The following is a 19,803-nucleotide window of genomic DNA, read 5'->3' as shown; positions in this document are numbered from 1 at the left end:
GGTCTTCTGATCCATATGAAAATTGCTGTTCTTCTACCTTTTTGATTCTATAACTATGAGTAGAATGACAACGTCATTAGATAAAAGAATTATGATTCATAATCAAATTGCAGGAGCCCGTTGCAAGCCCTACTAACCCTTAGCCTGGTTTAAAAGGAGCCACCGCATTTAAATCATAATTATATCAGAATATTCTTTGCTGGATCGGTCATTTACAATGCAAAAATTCGTTACGTTTTGTTTACCTCCCTTTACTTTCAATACGATTGCGTAAAAGGAGGGAAAGGATTTAAAAAGAAATTGAGTGTCCCCATGGTTTTCTCTTTTCATGGTTGTACAGTCGAGGCGAATCGGAGAGCAATATTTCACACGTGAAGGCATGAAGACGTGATGCGAATATCTCAAAACAATCTTTGTTTACCACTAGCGAAATGATAAGCCTGTTTGACCCTTCTTTTTATTGTACAGATACTAGGAACCCCCTACTTTACAATCCGTCATGTGTTTAAACGTCTTAACACAATTAGAAGAGTACATCCGGTTTCAATTAATAGTGGGATTTATTTATTTGATTGTGAAGTTTGTTGTGACTCCGCATTTTTCCATTGTGTGTTGCCAAATACGCTATCACAGTAGGCCTACGCCGTGCCCAAATCTATACATGAATCGGAATTCAGAGCACTGTAACTTATGGCGGCCATAACTGGGGGAGGGGAGCTTCCAAAGAAGAACAAAAACACTTTCAATTGGTTATGCAATGAACCAGGTGCGTTGCTATGTCAGTGTATAAATCATCTTTTGTTAGGCAGACTTGAAGCCCCCAGTTAGAAAAGAATAACATTCGTTCTTCAGAACATCCAAAAGGGAACTACCATCAAGCACTGACAGATTCCATGCTCGTAACCCGTCCTGCTAAAGTTTTGTAGACAAAAAAATAGGACCTGTAATACTAACAGTGACATAGTGGAAGCGATGAGGACAAGAAGGGACACGAAGACATTTCAAACATTCCCATATTTACTCTCTTTTTATACCACTTTCAGTTTATATTTTTAACACGTTCCTTTTCCAAGTTTAGAGCTGTCATCGTTATGTGAATGCAGTATCTTAAAAAAAAGTAATGTGGGGAACATGTCTTTGTCATCAGTTTTCATATCAACAGACTTGGCTTGATTGTTGCCTGTGAACACTTTTCAAGACTTATTTGTAGCGATGATACACTGTGTCATGAGGTCAAATCAAACGCCATAATGGGCATGTGGTGTTCCTTGCAGGGCATCAAACAGTCGCCAATATTTTGTCTACAAGTTAGTGTAGAATTAAGCAGGCCTACTCTTATAAAAGTCTGCTAGGAAGACGCGTTTAGTTGTCTGTTGCGTCTGCACATTTAGTAGAATTGATATTTTCCGCTTTCACATGTTGTCGAATAAAAAAAAAATCAAGAAAGCAAGTCAGTTACTTTTCTTTCTAAAAACCATCACACTAGGTATAATTCACATACACACACTGTTCTTTTTGTACATTCATATTGATTTTGTTGATCTCTATATATACATTACATATATCCATATCATATGTTACGTTTGAGTTTACGTTTATTTACGCAATTTTTCGTTTATTTACGACAAAACATATCTACATGAGACATAACGTGCATATTTTGCATGAGCATGCGAGTTTGACAATATGAATATAGTAAACTAAAATTTTGGTACAGGTATAGATACTTACATAATGATAACACATGTATATCTACCTTGATGATTGTTTAAGGGGAATGTTAAAAGGAGAACCAAAAGTTCGCACACAGGTACTAGTCGAAAATGATTTTCAAATGATTATCTACATTGGAAAAAAATCCAAATATACATGTAGTACAAAAACTGTAGATTTATTTCATAATAAACTTATACTTTATCATTAACGTCTGATAAACAAATGAACCCTTAGATTTTTTTTTTCGTATCGTAATATATTGTATTAAAGAATGTGGTAATACCCTTTGTGTAAATTGTATACAAGTATGTCGATACTGCAAGTCCATGAAGATTATAAACATCAAATAACTTTAGACTGGTAAATAGTGGTCTAGAACTTGTTCGAAAAAGAGAAAATGACTTGTAATTGTTCTCATGCCCATTTTCTTCGCCAGAAATATAAAATTTGTGGCTTTTGTAACCACTCGCCTAAACTTCAACTCCATAAAGTATATGTGATTGTATAAAGAATTTATACAAAAGCATGAGCATGTAGAATATGTCTGAGCACAGATTTATCAAGTATATATGTATATGTATAATATATATTTGTATATTGTACATATCCATCTATATAATAATATATATATATATATATATATATATATATATATATACATATATATATATATATATATATATATATATATATATATATATATATATATATACATATATATACATATATATATATATATATATACTAGTACTCTCTCTCTCTCTCTCTCTCTCTCTCTCTCTCTCTATATATATATATATATATACGACCTATACACCAACAAATAAAAGGGGAGGGAAGTCTCTCCGCTAATACTAAGACAGTCGATACGAGAGGGGAGAGGCAAGCCACGCATACAGCTTTTATTCGGCGCAAGCCCCTCAGTGGGCACAAAAAGGGTAAAGGAGTGTGCGGAACACATGCCACCGTTCGCTTGAACAGCTTCTATTGATTTTCATCATTCCATTTGCTAGATTTTTTTTTTTTCATTCTTCGCCCACTCCCGAAGAGAAATCGTCGTCATGAAAATAAACGCTCTCCAGTCGGCTATTTATATACGGTGACCCGAAAAAGAAAAAGAAAAACAAAACAAAACAAACACAAATGGGAGGGGGAAAGTGATGCCATATAGAAATCATGCTGATTCGATGTGTCGTGATGAACTAGTGAAATGACCCAAAAGAAAATCATTGGCGCATAATATTTCATAAGGTCTTCTATATGGAAGGCATGATATTCTCAGCATTGTCAGAAGGTATTTAATTCAAAGTGCATCGCGCTGTAGTGTTTTTCCTTCCAGCCAGTGCCTATGAACATGATGATGGCAAAAACACGAGGAATGACAACATTATTGATGAAGCCGTGGAACAGAGCGTGTTTGACACGTGCCTTATGAAGAAAGGGGGTTCAAGGGTATTTTTTCCCTTCATACCCAATACATAACAAAGCACATGATTCAGAGTAGACGTCTACCACATGATGCGCAGAGAAAAGAAGCTTTAATGGAAGAAACTAAGAGTTCAAAAGACACGACCGTCCTCTTAAAGCACCATTATGCACTGGACTTGGTTGAAACCGGAACTTTCCTGCATAAACAGCTGTGGGTGATTCCCAATACAACGTGCTATAACATTTTTTTTTTTCAAGTAAGTCAAAGAATTCCAAGGAAGCATCACTACGGAATATGAATGGCATTCAGTCAATTTTATTACCATTATACCACAAAGTTTGATATTTCCGATATCGTATATTTCTTGAATATATAGGCACACTGTGCTCTGCGACTTGCATGGTGAAACAATATTTACAAACGATAATCTATTTGGGAATTAATGTACAGTTTGATGTCGGATAGTAAATTTCCACTGCGCGCTTACTATGATGTCCTTTTTTTAGTTCTTTAATCATGTGCAGATTTCCAGTTTTATTCCCATCATCTCTATGATGATGTTCATTTTGATGATTCGAATCGTTCAAACTCGTCAGAGTCTAGTATCACAGTTAGATGTTTATTTTTTGTCCGTGACATTTTCACATAATCATAAAACACAAAAGCATTTGGAATGACAATACAAAAGGAAGGGAGATGGTAACTGTGTTTAATAAATTGCGGGATAAAAGTAACTATGGTCTGAGCGAATAATTATTTCCACACGTTCTGATAGACCTTCAAAGAGAATATAGTTAAGTCTGCATTGTTTGGTCTCCTCTCCACATAAAAACAGGTCTTGACGCAAAACTGGGGCTCCCATGAAATGGCGCCGGTGAACAGACAGTCATCGGACTGCGCATGCGTGATCGAACGATGAGCAATCTTGATACTGACGGATGAGATATACGACCCTGCGTAAGCCATCTTAGTGGGGGCAACATTCACCAGCGTTAACGGAATGTGCTGGCACGCTTAACCTTTTCCCAAACATGCCAATTATTTCTTTACAGGACGTGGTCGCAGGTACGGCGGGGCGAGAACACAGAAAAAGCAGAGTTTGATGAATGTTGGCGGGAAAATTTTCAGAGAGGAAGGGCACATTGTAAACAGATCAGATGTCAACACGGGAAGGGGATGTTCCGCAGCCTCTTCCCTCAACTTTTGGCGTGAAACGATTGTTTGTCTGGTAGGGTGTGCTGAAAACAAGATTTCACTTCTCAAGGGACTACGCCACTAAAGTGTAAAGAGATTGGACCTTGGAAATCATATGAGAGAGAGAGAGCTAATTCTCTTTAAAAGATAATGATAGAAAAGGCAACACTGATGCGAAAATAAGTAAGCAGCAAAAATGTCATCATTTAAAACTGTAAAAAAGACGTACATTTTAAGTTGAAGGATATCATCTGCATAACGGATCGATGAAAAATACCTCTACCGGAAGAATGTCGTGACATTAAGTTTAGTAACCGCTAACTAGAGTAATCATTACGAGTGAACTACTGGTAATTCTAAATCAAATTTTGCATATACTTTTATGGACAAAGCATTTTGTTTGGCAAAAAAGAACAACAAAAAGTTTACTTCTCCCATGTCTGCGTCACAAGTACATAGGGAATATTCGTCTTAGCTGAACCCAACACATTTTCCCCCTCTTCTTTCTTTTTATTGTCCTTTTAGGAAGGACCGGAACTAACCTGTGTGAGTAATTTTATCCAAAAATCTAATTTTGCCATCCTCTGTTTAAGTTTAAATCTGGCAAAGCAGTCGACGCTCGACTGATGAGATTTTGCCAAATCCAATTTGAAATGACCTGGAGTCGGATAAAGAGCTTCATGCCTTCACACATACGATCTTTAATTCCGTCCACGAATATTACCGGGCACACACACCGGACGTCAAAGAGTCAGCCATATTTAACGTGCGAAGACGCAACCTTCTACAAAGTCAAATACATTCACACATTCTATACCAAAACACACCCAAACTGATGGACACGCGTATTACATTAGTATAATTCCTATAATACTAGTATATTAATATGATAATGTATATGTATATATTTGTGTGTGTTTATCTGTGTACATCGTATGTATACAAATAAAAACAATACGATATCCATACACAGGTTATACTATTACATGCTTTGTACATGTATACAAAGCGACGTGTGATAATTGTGGACGTAAAGCTACTAGTTTTGCTGTTTTGTTTTGTTTTGTTTTGTTTGCTGAGGGTGCCATCACCATCAAGCACCTGCGTAATATTGCAGACTCCAGCATTTTTCTCTCTCTTAGACTGGAAACAAGTGTATTGTTTAATTTTTTGATTTCATTGCATTTTGCTCACATACTTTAACAATTATCGTGATCATTGTACGGGGAATGTATCATATAGTTTTTTGTGTTGTTGTTGTCTAGATGCATGTATTATGCATGCATAATTCCATTAAAAAAAGCAGAAACAAAATTACGTTGAAACTGTGAATGCGGTACTTGAATAATCACAAGGAACGGGTTAAAACAGAACATGTATTCTCATGTCATATCATAGTGGTTCTAGTGTGCTTGAGCGTCCGATGTCTTATTCCCTGTCAGATCAGCTGTAATTAGATGTAAACTCTTTCAGCATTACAGAAGCACTCAAATACGATATCTTTGTTTGATATCCATCATCTTTGACACGATTATAGCAAGCTCGTCCGCACGACAGAAGGGAGAAAGAAAGATTGCATTACCAAGAAGTGGGTATAATCGCTTGTTTAGCAGACCATACCGCCTATTTCAGTCCGACTGTATGTAACTGTTTCCAAATAATGTCTAATGCGATCAGAGCAGACATCATTCATAGATACTCGCCACCCAGAGCACATACCGATTGTTCATCAGTATAGAACAGAGAGGGGAAACACTAATTCGCTACGGGCATACGAATCTATCTCCTTTCAAGCCAGAGTGTTTGCACTTCGACTTATTTATTAGAAACTGGAGTCGGGGGAAACTGTTTCCGACAGAGTGCAAATTAATTACAGGCAATCGAAGAACCTAGTTCCCATCCTGTAGATTGTCTCATTTGGGAATTGTAACCAACTTGTATATAAGTTTAATCAAACAAAATTTATCAGCTGAGAACAGAATCCTGATGAAGATGCATCGAATCCTTTTTTCAGTGCACCGCAACGTAACACAGAATGGCACGGTTTTGTATTATTGATTATTTGTACTAACCATTGTTTACTTATTCATGATGAAGGAAACAAGCGACTGGCCATCTTTATATGAATATTGACGTTTTGTGTCCAAATCTTGGAAAACATGAAATTATTCATTAAAAAGGTTTGTTTCTGCTAAATATTACTGTTACAATATTGGTGTCCTTCACACAATCCTCATTTTTTTTTTTTGGATCTCACATTGATCTCACAAATATTGATCTTACATTGTGTTTGGTCGCCGGATTTCCGCTTTATTCTTGTAAGTCAGCACATGTTATGTAATAAAATGAAATTATTTTGTTCTTAGACCATTCCCCGAAAAGAAAACAACAACAGCAAGTATAACAAAACCTCATTACACTCGTCGAAGTGTTGCACGAATAGTATGACGCAAAATGATATATTGCCGTCAAGATAATTAAGATGACTGCCCTGAGGCGACAAATCGACGCTAGGAACTTGTAAGTTATGGAATGTTGTCAAAAGTTTTGAACATCTGATTCATGTATAGACGTACCCCCCCCCCCATCCCGCAAACACATACCAAAAGGGGAAAAATAGTAGGTTGTCTTTCCCGTCGGGGTAAATTCTCTCGCTCGATGGAAAGACAAAGAGAGAGAGAGAGAGAGAGAGAGGGGAGGGGTGGTGGAGGGTTAAGTTGTATTATTACGCTGTGTTTATTGGTATCAGCATGCAATCATTTAAACACAACGCTTATCTTCATCCGATTGTAAATCATCCACACCCCACATAGGTGAAACGGGTATGCGACGTGTCCGAAGGGCTGAGCCAGGAGAAAAGTGCAGAAACACGAAGAAGGCTCGTCCTAATTGGAATAGCCACCGACACTACATCAAAGCCATGCTTCTCTTCACTTCTCATTAGGTCCTCGTATCTTCGGAGGAAGTCGTGTCCATTTTTTCTACAAGGAGGGCGGTCGGCGAGTTCCATTTTTAACCCATCTTCCCTTTTTCTCTCGTCTCGGGAGAAGTGCCCGGTGCTTTGTCGAATACCACGACATCACTTAACAAATTACTGAATTTCTCGGGAGCGTGGAAAAACGCCAAACGACATCATCAACTCTGTGTGTCGTTTATCGTCATGTACGACAGCGATTGGTGGTAGGACCAACACTGCACGATCACGCAAAACTGCAGCCCAGTCACGCTCAACGTGACACGAGAGATATCGAAGACTGCCAAGTTCCTTTGTCTTTCAGACCAGACATGATTGAGTGTCCGTTAGGCGTTACTGCTCCCTATCGCACCTGAGATGGTCATGCTAAAGCAAAATTCAGCAAAGGGCTTTGTCTTTGGGTTGACGAAGACATCACGACTCTCTTCATAGTTTCGGTTATCGATTACGGGGACTTTTTTACGCATACAATATCTATTCCTGTAAAAACCCTGTCATAATTATGACATGCCTTTTTTGTGACTTTGTATTCCTCAGGAAATTACGTTGCTTTAAGATTATTGAATAAATATTTCTTCCGATAAGAAGTGTGTGGATACTCACGAACTGTAATAAGCGAGCTTTCATTCGGAGTACACAATTTTGATCTTTACTTGCATTCATTGCTTTGATACTTTATATAAAATATGTCATCGTTTACATACAGTGAAGACATGTCAAATTGAGCTCGTCAGTCAGGCTTTAACTTCAGAAAACCTAACATGGGTGAATGAATTATCAAGTGACAATGTCATCCTCGTACAACTACAAACACCGTGGCTGAATGATGCACACCACATCGAATTGATAAGACTTTCAGTCTTAAAAGTACACCATTGTTGTGATGACAGAGATAAATTTTCTTTATATATTCTGAATAGATCTTGTTCAAACTTTCGAAGGATTCTCTTTCCAACGACAAATGGAAGTCGTTTAATACCCACTAGAGACGCTGTAATGATTTCTGTTCACACTTCTTCTTCTTCTTCTTCTTCATCTTCTTTTTAGGGGATTCAGGATAAGGTGAATTAAAGTTTTCTGCTCGACAACTGGTACTTTGAACCAAGTTAATCTAAATTTGTTCTATTTATCGAATGACGAGAAAAAAAAAAACCCTACACCCTGATAATGAGTTTTATTGTTGTTTTTATACTATTACCATCCATTCTGAGAAAGAGGGTCTATAAATTATAAGGTCAATTTGAAAACATCTTTTAATCCGGTCAGAATACATGTTCCAAAATGATATACCTTAATTATGGGCTAAAATTTTTCCCCTAGCCACAAATATAATATATATATGTATATATATATATATATATATATATATATATATATATATATATATATAAATATATGTATATATATATGATATTAATATATATATATATATATTAATATCATATCATTATTAATATATATTAATATCATATCATTCGTGGAGGGAACCAGTCCATGGATGCGTCGTTGCTACGCCAAACGCGCACATACAAACTGCGCGGTTACCATCACTGTGGCAACAACTACCACCAGTTTAGACGCATTCCATCACAAGCAGGTTAGTTTTGAAACCCTTGTGTGTATGTTCTGCTTCAGAAACGGATTTTTAATCTAACATCACATCGCATCCTGGTCGCTGATGAAGAATGCGATGACTAACCTGTTTGGTGTCTTGTTTCAAAAACATGCGCTTTCCTCGCCAGGATAAAGCGTTTTAATGCCATTTTAGGTTTTAATCTCATATATATATAATATATATATATATATATATATATATATATATATATATATATTATTTATATATACATATATATATATATATATATTTGTGGCTAGGGGAAAAATTTTAGCCCATAATTAAGGTATATCATTTTGGAACATGTATTCTGACCGGATTAAAAGATGTTTTCAAATATATATATATATATATATATATATATATATATATGGGCATATACATATTTATGTTTGTGTGTGTGGGTGTATATGAAAATAGGTAAATCATGCTGGCACCTGCTTTAAGCACAAACATTTGAACATGGAATTAAACGGCCCACCAGAGCGTTAAGATTTTCTACATACTTGGCCTCACATCGATGACAACCCTGACTCTTGGAAACGGTTCGTTTGAATATTGCCTGCACTTGCTAGAAGATATCGATGGAAATGATATTTTATCATCTAAAATATGAAATTTAAACGCACACACACACACACACACACACACACACACACAGAACGGTCCGGAATGTGTTGTATTTTTTTTTCAGCAGAATACGAAGCCTTAAATGCCATATCTTTTGAAAAACCCTAGATCTCTATCCCATAAGCTTGAGCTATACGCGAAGCTTCGAACTCATCAAACTGGATGGAATTGTACTAGAGCGTCTACCTCATTGCACCTGACGAGGGGACAGCTCCCGGTTATGAAGATAGAGCAGAAGATTCGCGGCCTCCTCTTGTCTTCATTTGATGACGGCTCGATAAACTAGAGAAACACACCATACTTTACTCTCTTGCAGGATCTACGTGAGTGTATCAACGCGATTGATAGGCATGGAAAGCGGCGCAGGAAGAAAAGGGAGTCTATCAGGGAACTTTGTGACCGCATATTGTACAATAGATAGAGATTCTGATGTATCTGTGGTGGCCTCATGATCATTCCGTCTGTAAAAGCACTGGGGAAATTTGAACAGCGATAGATAACGATATCACGTAAAAACAACAGATATCTTTTCAAGTTAGAGTAGTTTTACTTGAATACACTGATACTGCTTAAGACTGATAGCTAAAAACTATTGGCAACTCATAATCATTCAAGGCCCTATACAATTTAGAATGTTTATGCAAGTAAGTGAAAAGACGAGGAGAGCTGATTGAAACGGAGACAAATTGCCCGGTGTCATGCGTGTCAACTCGAACCAGGCGGGCATTTAGCTGTGTGAAGTGGCCTTTGAGGAGACCCTATTTCTAGTGAGATAAGTCTTATAGATATAGATTACTGCATGCTGAAAGCCACGCGTCCTCGGCGTTGGGTGACGGAAGGGTGTGATGGCCAACGCGTTTCGTATCGTGTCAGATAGCTAAAGGATTGTCTTGCAAAAATGACAAAGTTTTACTTTTACGCCCTACGATATGAACCAATAAAGGAACAACCACTGTTTTGCAGTAAAGAGCCCTCTCTTTCTCTCTTCCTCCTTTCCATATGAAAATATGCATATCTTTATAACTATCTATAATTATGTATATACAGTACCTTCATATCATAACATGTATATAACAGGCATATTTCATATATGTGTCTCATCTGTACTCCCAATTAGTGAAAGTGTTAAAAGGTTTTGGATGCCACTGTTATGAAAAGCAAGATTTGTTATGATCTGGTGTTTCTAAGCCACCGGCTTGAGGAACCGACTGCACGTGCAGTCGATGGGTAAGTTCACCCTCAGAAATGGGTGTCCTCGACAAGTCGTATTTAATTTGAAGGGTTGTGATTGGGAGAAAGGGGTCATAGACTACAAGGATTGCTACAGATACACGTGGACTTTTGACACCTAAGACGTTCTGTTTAGCCGTGGGTTTTAACGACCTTACTGTATTCGTCGAGGAGAAAGGGAATCTCGTAAGAAGAGACATCCGACAGAGGGCTCGAGTTTAGCTTCTTCGGTATCGCGGGGATACCCTTGGGTACGGTTATATTGACAACGAGCTCGAATAGAGCCACCACGGAGCGAGGGCGTACGCTGGCACAGATGTTGCTCTTAACTGGACTCCGCTTCAGAGCTTTGTTTTGATTCGTCGGAAGAAGACGCGCGGCATCGTCTTCGACCAATCTCATTAGCTGATTGATAATTGTTCCTGTCAACGCCTCTCTCGATATCCCCATCTCCACTGAGGTACACTGTCTGGCGCGAAGGAAAGTTCGTTACAAGGAAACCTAGCAACCTCCTGTGTTCCGGCGAAATTGGTGGTAATAGCAGACAAAAATCGACGCAGGTTCGCCCCTAAATTAATCGTAATCAAGCCCACCCGAGTTCTCCTTCCCTCGGCACTCTCATTTACCTTGCCTCATTCCTGCAGTATTTCCTCCGCACCCAATTCCTACAGAGAGTCCAGAAAGCCGTAACGAGATTAAAACACCCGAAAGCCGTCAAGGCTGCCAAGAATTGGCCCATGAATAACCATGACTGCATACATGTCATGAATTACGCAACAAATAAAATGAGTAAGGTTAGCTCTTATAGACTTTATGCTGACGTGTGATACACACATGTCATACACACAATGTGTTACTTCATTATGAATAAATCTGCGATATCATAATTGTCCTGGCAGTAATCAGATATGTAGAAAATTGTTTCTACTGAGTCAAGAATAATTTCAATCAAATGAGCTGGGTTTTCCTCCCCATACCTTCCCCTCTTTCTCAACCCCCCTCCTCCCTCCTATCCTCCTCTCGTGAACTTCATTCCTACATCAGTCTATACAGTATTACCTGGATTCAAGGGTCTTGGGTTGGAACATCTGTTGCCTGTCCTGCGCGGGAACAATCTCATCTGCATAATCCATATAATGCAGCTTTGACTGCACCTTGAACACAGGGCTTGCGCTATATGCATAAGAGTCCAATAGAGTCCCTGCGTAATCAATGCCGCTTCGCATCTTGTCAGAATATCATTAGTCTTTGGTGCACCATGTTTCAATCAATATCTGGCCAAGATTTCTGGAAGAGGCACTTAACCTCCTTCTCCTTCATTACACGTGAATCCTACATAAAACATGGCGGTGAGTTATCTCTGGTGGGTGCATGTTAATTCAGAGATCCTGTAGAGGTCTGAGACAACGATACGACAATGTGTAATCGCGCACAGCATAACAAGATTTGACATTAGTGAACCCGTTCCTTCTTGAGGTTGGTGAAATGAAATATGATTATATGTCAATATCTTTGGCTATACTTCCGGGACAGACGTAACGAGACGATGCAAAATGCATCAATGTTGGCATCAGCTAACGACTGAGAGGTTTAAAATCACCGGATTGACTTGCAAGAAAGTTTCGAAAATTCAAAAAACAAAACAAAACAATGTTGCGTCGTTGCGTATAAGCGCGTCTCGAGAAATCAATATGCCTGCTCCTTCAAACATAAATCACTCCTTACAAAGGTAAGCGCGTGCACGCACACATTGGTATACACACATTGCTTTTTCTCCTTTGAGGATACAGTCATGTGCTCTGAAGCAAAATAAGAAATACACCAGTGAGTTTGGTGCTTGGAATGTTCCAACATGCAAGAACCATCGTATACTCCCTTGTATAGGAATCACAAATGCCTTTTCAGCAAAACACGAGTCTTTCTGAACGTATTCTTGAATATGTCTCCTTATTCTTTTTTTTTCTTTTTCTTTCGCTTGCACAAGACTTCAATGACAAGAATGACATGGATTTTCGTGAATGCAAAAAATTTCTTCCAATCTACACATATTTTCCTCCTGAAACACAGGTTATGTCTTTCATTGCCCTCTTCTTAACTTCTTCACATAATCGTGTGCTACAAATTATCCAAATCAGAGTACCCTTTCGTCGTAAGTGTTTCGCTTTTTTCTTCCTCTAATTCTATCACCGCTAGTTTCATGATCAAGCAAAGGAGCATCAGAAAGTCAGCGGAGTTACAATGAGAATAATTTTCCAGCTATTTTGCAATCATATTGCTCCCAAATGAACCGCTTGGAATAAGCGCTCTTGGCTGCAATATTCTTCCGTTGACTTATGGTTGATAGGCCTGTGATGTGCTAGTTTGACGTCAAATATTACAGATGCTATGTGACGTGAATCATCCTGGCGCCATAATTCATGAACACGAAAACGTCTGCAGAGTGATGGCTTGAAAGCGTATATAAGCATATCGCCCTTTTTGAAATCTTTCCTCTCTATGAATGCCAGAGATTTTTCGTTCAATCCAGGGTTAAGGGACAATCATGTGTATTAGGAGTGGAAGTGATGCTTTCAGCGGTCAATGAAGCTCATGTTTAAAGCAGTCCAGGAACTAATTGTAACAGAAGCGGTTGACTAGCAAGAAATTATCAGCGGTCGTATTTATTCGACTTGTGCAGAGCTTCCTTCCTGATTACTGTGTAAGCGATACTAGCTTGCATTATGTTTTGAGTAGCATTCCAGGCCTGTAGGATTTTGTTGATAAAGGCAATACTTGGAAAGGTCAAGGTAGTCCGCAACAACATTTGATTACATTGTACGGTCATTCTCTCACGCCATGTTGATGCAGACGTAGTGAATTCCCGCCTTCCTTCAAAAAGTACGTTGATCTTCAAACACACCATTATTGGCAGGAGAGATTTCAGAGAGTTCAAATCAAACAAGCAACTATTGTACTGTCTGAAAGAATGAATTATCAGGTGTTTGTTTTAGATCTGTAAATAATATATATAACAATTTACATCCAATCGTCAAACAGCGCTTTATATGAAAATGAGAGCAGGATTAACCATTCACTGTCTTTAATTAAATGAAGTCAAAGAAAGCAGGCAATGCCAAAAAGAATCCCCTTGCGTTAAACTGCACAGACTGACAGCAGAAACTGGCAATTTCTGATAAATTTCAAAGTGGTTGTACTTGTCCATTTTTTAAAAGTCTTGAATGAAACACAGAGACAACGAAGTATGTAAATAAATGCCAATCTGTGAATCGTTGAATTCCACGCAATATTTGTGAGGTAAGTTGCAATAGAATGCTACTTGATGTTTTATTTTGACCTTGGCGCATGGATTTAAAGCCAAGTACAGTGACTGTTTCATCAAATCGGTTGTAAAATTAGAAAGTTCTGAAATGTCAAAATCACACAGCGTTTCGAACATTGGTATTGTTTGTTACCATCTACGCAAATACAATGATGTGGTGATTTCTCAATAATTTCTCTACATCACAACTCTCACATTCATCAAAACTGACGTAAAAATTGATCGTCAATTTACTACTCTACTATATATCTACAGCTCCGAGACCTTGGAGTACCAAGGTTCTTGAATGTCGAGATGAAAGGCGCCAGCCAGAATAACTACCCTGAACTTTAATTGGTGTGAACTGAATGGGAGCTCTGTGACACACATCATGGAACCGTATATTGAATCTTCACATCTGCCTGTTGGCTTCACACCAGAAATCGCGCATCATGTCAAGCGATAATGACATGCGTTCGTATGGTCTACGATTAATCTTCCACCAAACCCCAAGACGGCACCCGTCCCATTCAATCCCAGGCACTCACAAATCAATCTCGATTGGTGAGGTATTTTGTTGACCGATATCTTCTATCACTCTTGGAGTTCATGTGGCTTGGAGTGTCAAATTTCCACGTAGCATGAGAACAACACATGCCAAAGTACGATGGGATAGAATAACTAGACATGGAAATTCGGGTTAATCCAATGACAGATTGCCATCTCGTTAAGAAAGGCCTTCGAAGGGCAGTACTCTTTCATAGTAGTCTCTATCTCAGCATGTTTATTGGCAGAAATAATGCAATTAGTTAATCTAAATATTGATGAAATCTTTCCACCATAAGCGTCTAGATAGTCATGCATGAAATTGGCGGATTACCCAAAACGAAAAATACGGAACTGTATAGTTACCACAACGCTGATCCCATTTTCCTGCTTATTCAATGAATAAATGACTCGCTGGATTACATCAGGAGGTGTGGGTAATTTGTAGAGGTCAAAAGAAAGATTTTGGAAACCTCTCATTCGTCAGAGATAGCGTGATTTGACGGGTCGGCTCGATTTGCGTCGACAGGCTAACAAAATACTCCTGCTATCTGCAGAATGCATATTCGTATTATGCCAGATTCCGGTGGTTAGACCAACCGTAACCCGGATCTGATTCGATAAGGTGGTACGCAACGAGCGTGCCACGGAGCCAAATATACGAGATCGGTGCAACCGGTATGCATTGGATGTTTTCCCTGCAAGCCAGACCAGACGGAGTAACAAATACGTCACTCGTTACCGCTCTCTCTGTTTCATCCACTGTTTCATGTTGGAATTTCTCACTGACATTTCTCCAGGCATAAGGATACCCACCACTCGTTCCGTCGACGGTTCAACACGCAAGCCAATAATTGGTAACTTATCACTATACGCGCATGCACTTGAAAAGAACCTATAGTTCATTACTATTTGGAGAGCCAATTTCGGCTTGCATCATGGTCAGAAACGGGGATTGAAACAGCAAAGAAAATGTGATATCTAACACTGTCAAATGATATCACCAGCACAGAAAGGAGAGCAATATAGTTCCCCTTCAAAATTTCTTTTAATTTCTCTTTGGCCAGGACACATCTAAAATGCAGATGATTATCGACAAAATGATATTCTATTCTGCCAGCCTGGCGGGCATCAAAGCTCTCAAAACTTCATAATCTGTCATAAGTAAACTTTAGATTATTTTCCTGAAGAAAAGTCGTTGAAGTATGGCCTACAAAAAAACCCCCCACTCAACTCAACAAAAAAAAAAACAAAAGATAGATGTTCGACCCTCTTTCATCAGGTGATAATGATAAAGAACACAATGCCAATCAGTATCTATACATGGTACTAGCCGCGTCTTTATGTGAGGAATTAGCACAGGCCAGCGTGCTGATTGTAACTTTTGCAGTAGAATAGTGTGCTTTATTAATATATCAAATTCTTCTGTTTTTCAGTTAGAACGTATTACATAATCATATCTCGTTGCATTTGATAATATACAACCCTTTAAAAGAAACTGTAACAATTCAAGTTAACAATTCAAAATGTCTTATCACTTATCCTCTTACAAGTCTGATGATTATAACCAATGCTCCTTGTAGACAACACACTCGTGTATGAGATAGTCAACAGATACAACAGGAACATTGAAAATGAAATTAATACAATTTCTTTGTTTCTTAATGTTCTTATAATTGCTTCCTGCCACCCTACGTTATAGTTGTTTTTACTGTATTGTACAATTTCATCAGATACAAAACTCTGGTGAGTGAAAAAACAACCAACAACAAGATGGTCATGTCAGTTGAAAATTCCACAAAAACCTTCCGAATTATTCAGACATTATTTTCAACGCTCTTTCAGCTTCCATTTATTATGTCGTAGGTTGTTTAACTCGACAGCTCCTTGGCGAATCAAAACCAAACTCGACACGAAATTTCATTTCGTAGACAGGGCCTATTAAACTCTGATACTGGACGTGTGACACATTATCTCTATAAGAGGCTTAGAAAGTCAGATCTGGCTTTGCAACTAACATCTGTCTGTTGGATTAGCATCTGCCAACAATATCTTCCTTTATTTATATATCTTTCCTTGAGCGGAATATTTTACTCTCTCATGTGACAAGCAACATTCAATCCGCATACCATTGCCAAAGGACATTCATATTCGATATTTTAAAATCATATAAACACACAGCAGGCCTGTGGAATAACATTCGTGGTTCTATTGCCATACTATAAAATATTGCAAAGATATATATGTATATGAATATATATATATATATATATATATATATATATATATATATGTTGAGAATTCACGTAATGGCTCCAATATAACGAAGAATCAAGAAATAAACTGGTAATGCATTTGTTTTGCCAATAAAAAATGAGTTTATTCGACTCGAATTTTCGGTGGCCTCCAACTTCTTCAGGAGTCTTGATAATGACGGTACCAAAACACAAATGTGTTTGTATTTGTGGGAACGTCATTGTCGATACTCCTGAAGAAGGTGGAGGCCACCGAAATTCGAGTCGAATAAACACATTCTTTACTAGCAAAACAAATCCATTACCAGTTTATTTCTTGATTCTTCGTTTTATATATATATATATGTATATGTATATATATATATATATATATATATATATATATATATATATATATATATATATATATATGTATATAATAACATCACAACGTGTTCGCTCTCTTTTTCTTCTTCCGCTATACCTAGTGAAAGCTGTTGGCATTTTGCGTTCAAAGCCAACTACCATCTTACGTGTGTGACTGTAATAAGAAAAGTACCTATCAAATGGAGAATGCATCTACGATGCAAGAGAAACCTACAAGCTTCGAGCCGTAATGTACAATAAATTCACTGCTAGTACGCACGAGCTGAGGGAAGCAAATTGTGATCTGAGTTTGGTGGGAAATTTCATTTCCCCGCGTATCAATAAACGTGAAAACAAAACCAATAAACGTCTTCCTCAGTTCCCTCACGTCTATTCTGAAATATTTCAGGGACGTTGGGTGAAGACCAAATATAGGAAGGCGTATAACAATTCATGGCAATAACGCATCATTTCAACGACCGTAAAGGGTCCCTATTATTTTCTCGAAAGAAGACATGATTTGGCATCAAAATAAGATAGCATCGGCAAAATACGGTGAACCTTACACAAAATCCATGGCCATTTGCGCAGATGTGCAAATACGAAGTTTTCATAGGATACTTATATGATATAACTCTTTACTCTAGTCGCCCGTTCGGGCCACTGAAATCCTCAAATATCAAATCTTAACTATTATATAATTATAATTAAATATTGGTCCGAAATAAAGGGAAATATGAAAATTCATTTTGAAGTTTAGATTCCCGATCGGGTCACCGGACTACCGCTAATGTCGAGCCCTGTTACAGTGTACATAAATATATATGTACATATATATATATATATATATATATACATGTATATATATATATATATATATATGTACATATATGTAGCGAAGAATCAAGAAATGAACTAGTAATGCATTATTTCGCCAATAAGAATGAGTTGTTCAATAAACTCATTCTTATTGGCGAAATAATGCATTGCTAGTTTATTTCTTGATTCTTCGCTATATTGGAGCCAATACGTGAATTCGCAACATGTTTGTATATATATATATATATATATATGTATATATATATATATATATATATATAGACTGCGAGAAGGGGTCTCGACCATTTACAGCACCAGTGTAGCTCCTTCATTATTTATATTCAGTGCGAAAAGAAGAGCAATCGTGGACGTAGCTAGGGTCAACGTGCCTGTTTATTGCCGAGCTTTCGGTCCCGTTAGGACCTTCATCAGGGCTGTAACGATACAAAAATGACTCACTCGTATGGCTACACTAATAAATATATATAAATATATATACTAATTTAAATCTAACTGGCGTGAGGCTATAATGACTATGTAATCAATCAATCCGAAATTATATAACACTATATATATATATATATATATATATATATATATATGTATAATATTCATGCGTTGTATCAAGTTTCAGATACATTTGCAACAATGCAAACAGTATCAAATCACTATGCCTGGAAGCGACTTTCTCCAGTTGTTATCCTCCATGAAACGATCTTCATTAATGAGGGTTAAAAGGGCTATTTGCATACCCAGAAAGAAAATGTTACCCACACAGAGTTCTAAGGGGCCACAAGAAACATGGCATCCATCATAACCCATTGCAGACAGGGCCATCAAAACGTATCATAGAGTGGAATTACGTCACAACGTAAAATATTTTGTGTCCTCCGATCTTCCTCCAGTCATCTCGATTTCTGATTCGATGTAAAACAATATGAGATTTACGCAGTCACTTTGAATGTGTTAAGAGAATGGATAGAACACATGCGCAAAACTTTTTTTTTTAATGCAACCCAACTAATATTGATTAAAGTAGCTGAAACGCTTCGGAAAAAATCATACTAAATTATTGTAACATATACCCACCCCACCGATAGAAGTTTATTTTGTTTAATTGTTTATTCTTCTTTTCATGCCCAACAATCGCAACTCCGAGCGATGAGGAAAAGTGAGTACTATGTAATTCATATTCAAGCAATCTTGCCACAGGACCTACACAAGACGGTACCGGAACCGTGTTCCAAATGAGACGGGAGAAATTATCATATCGAATAAGGGTGAGAACCTCTTCCGTAATCAACCTAGTGAGTGAGTGCATTTTTTCCCTTCGTGTCTACACGTGTACGCGAGTGTGCGCACATAGAGAGAGCCGAGAAGAGTGATTAAATTTGAAAGCCTCTGGTTGCATTAGAACGCGTGAAATTTGAGCTTTGTGAACCTAAGCGTCGCGTTTCTCTTGGCATAAGTAAAACAGGAAGGAGAGCCGCCGACGGGGCCTCTTCATCTATACGGGAATTGAAGTATTATACCAGAGTGATAGACACATACTATATTCTACGTAGGTATTTTACATGCTCACACACCCTCACATAATCATAATTATCATTAATATTATTGATATTATTAAATGATTAATATAATATAAATTCTACATATAAGTACACAATACGTCCACAAACTTTCATGACTATAAGTGAATTGAAGTGTATCACACAAGAGTGAGACACATACTATATCTTATGTTAAGTA

At 37.7% G+C, this 19,803-nt stretch overlaps 1 protein-coding gene across 1 annotated transcript in view; it reads right to left on the bottom strand.

Moving 5' to 3' along the window:
- The window catches only part of LOC140230427 (neuronal acetylcholine receptor subunit alpha-7-like), a 95,570-nt gene that overhangs the window by 68,793 nt on the left and 6,974 nt on the right, over window positions 1–19,803 (bottom strand). The window lies entirely within an intron of this gene.

This window comes from Diadema setosum, chromosome 7 (assembly GCF_964275005.1).
Source record: "Diadema setosum chromosome 7, eeDiaSeto1, whole genome shotgun sequence".
Classification (NCBI taxonomy): Eukaryota; Metazoa; Echinodermata; class Echinoidea; order Diadematoida; family Diadematidae; genus Diadema; species Diadema setosum.
This window is presented reverse-complemented; position numbering and strand designations above follow the sequence as displayed.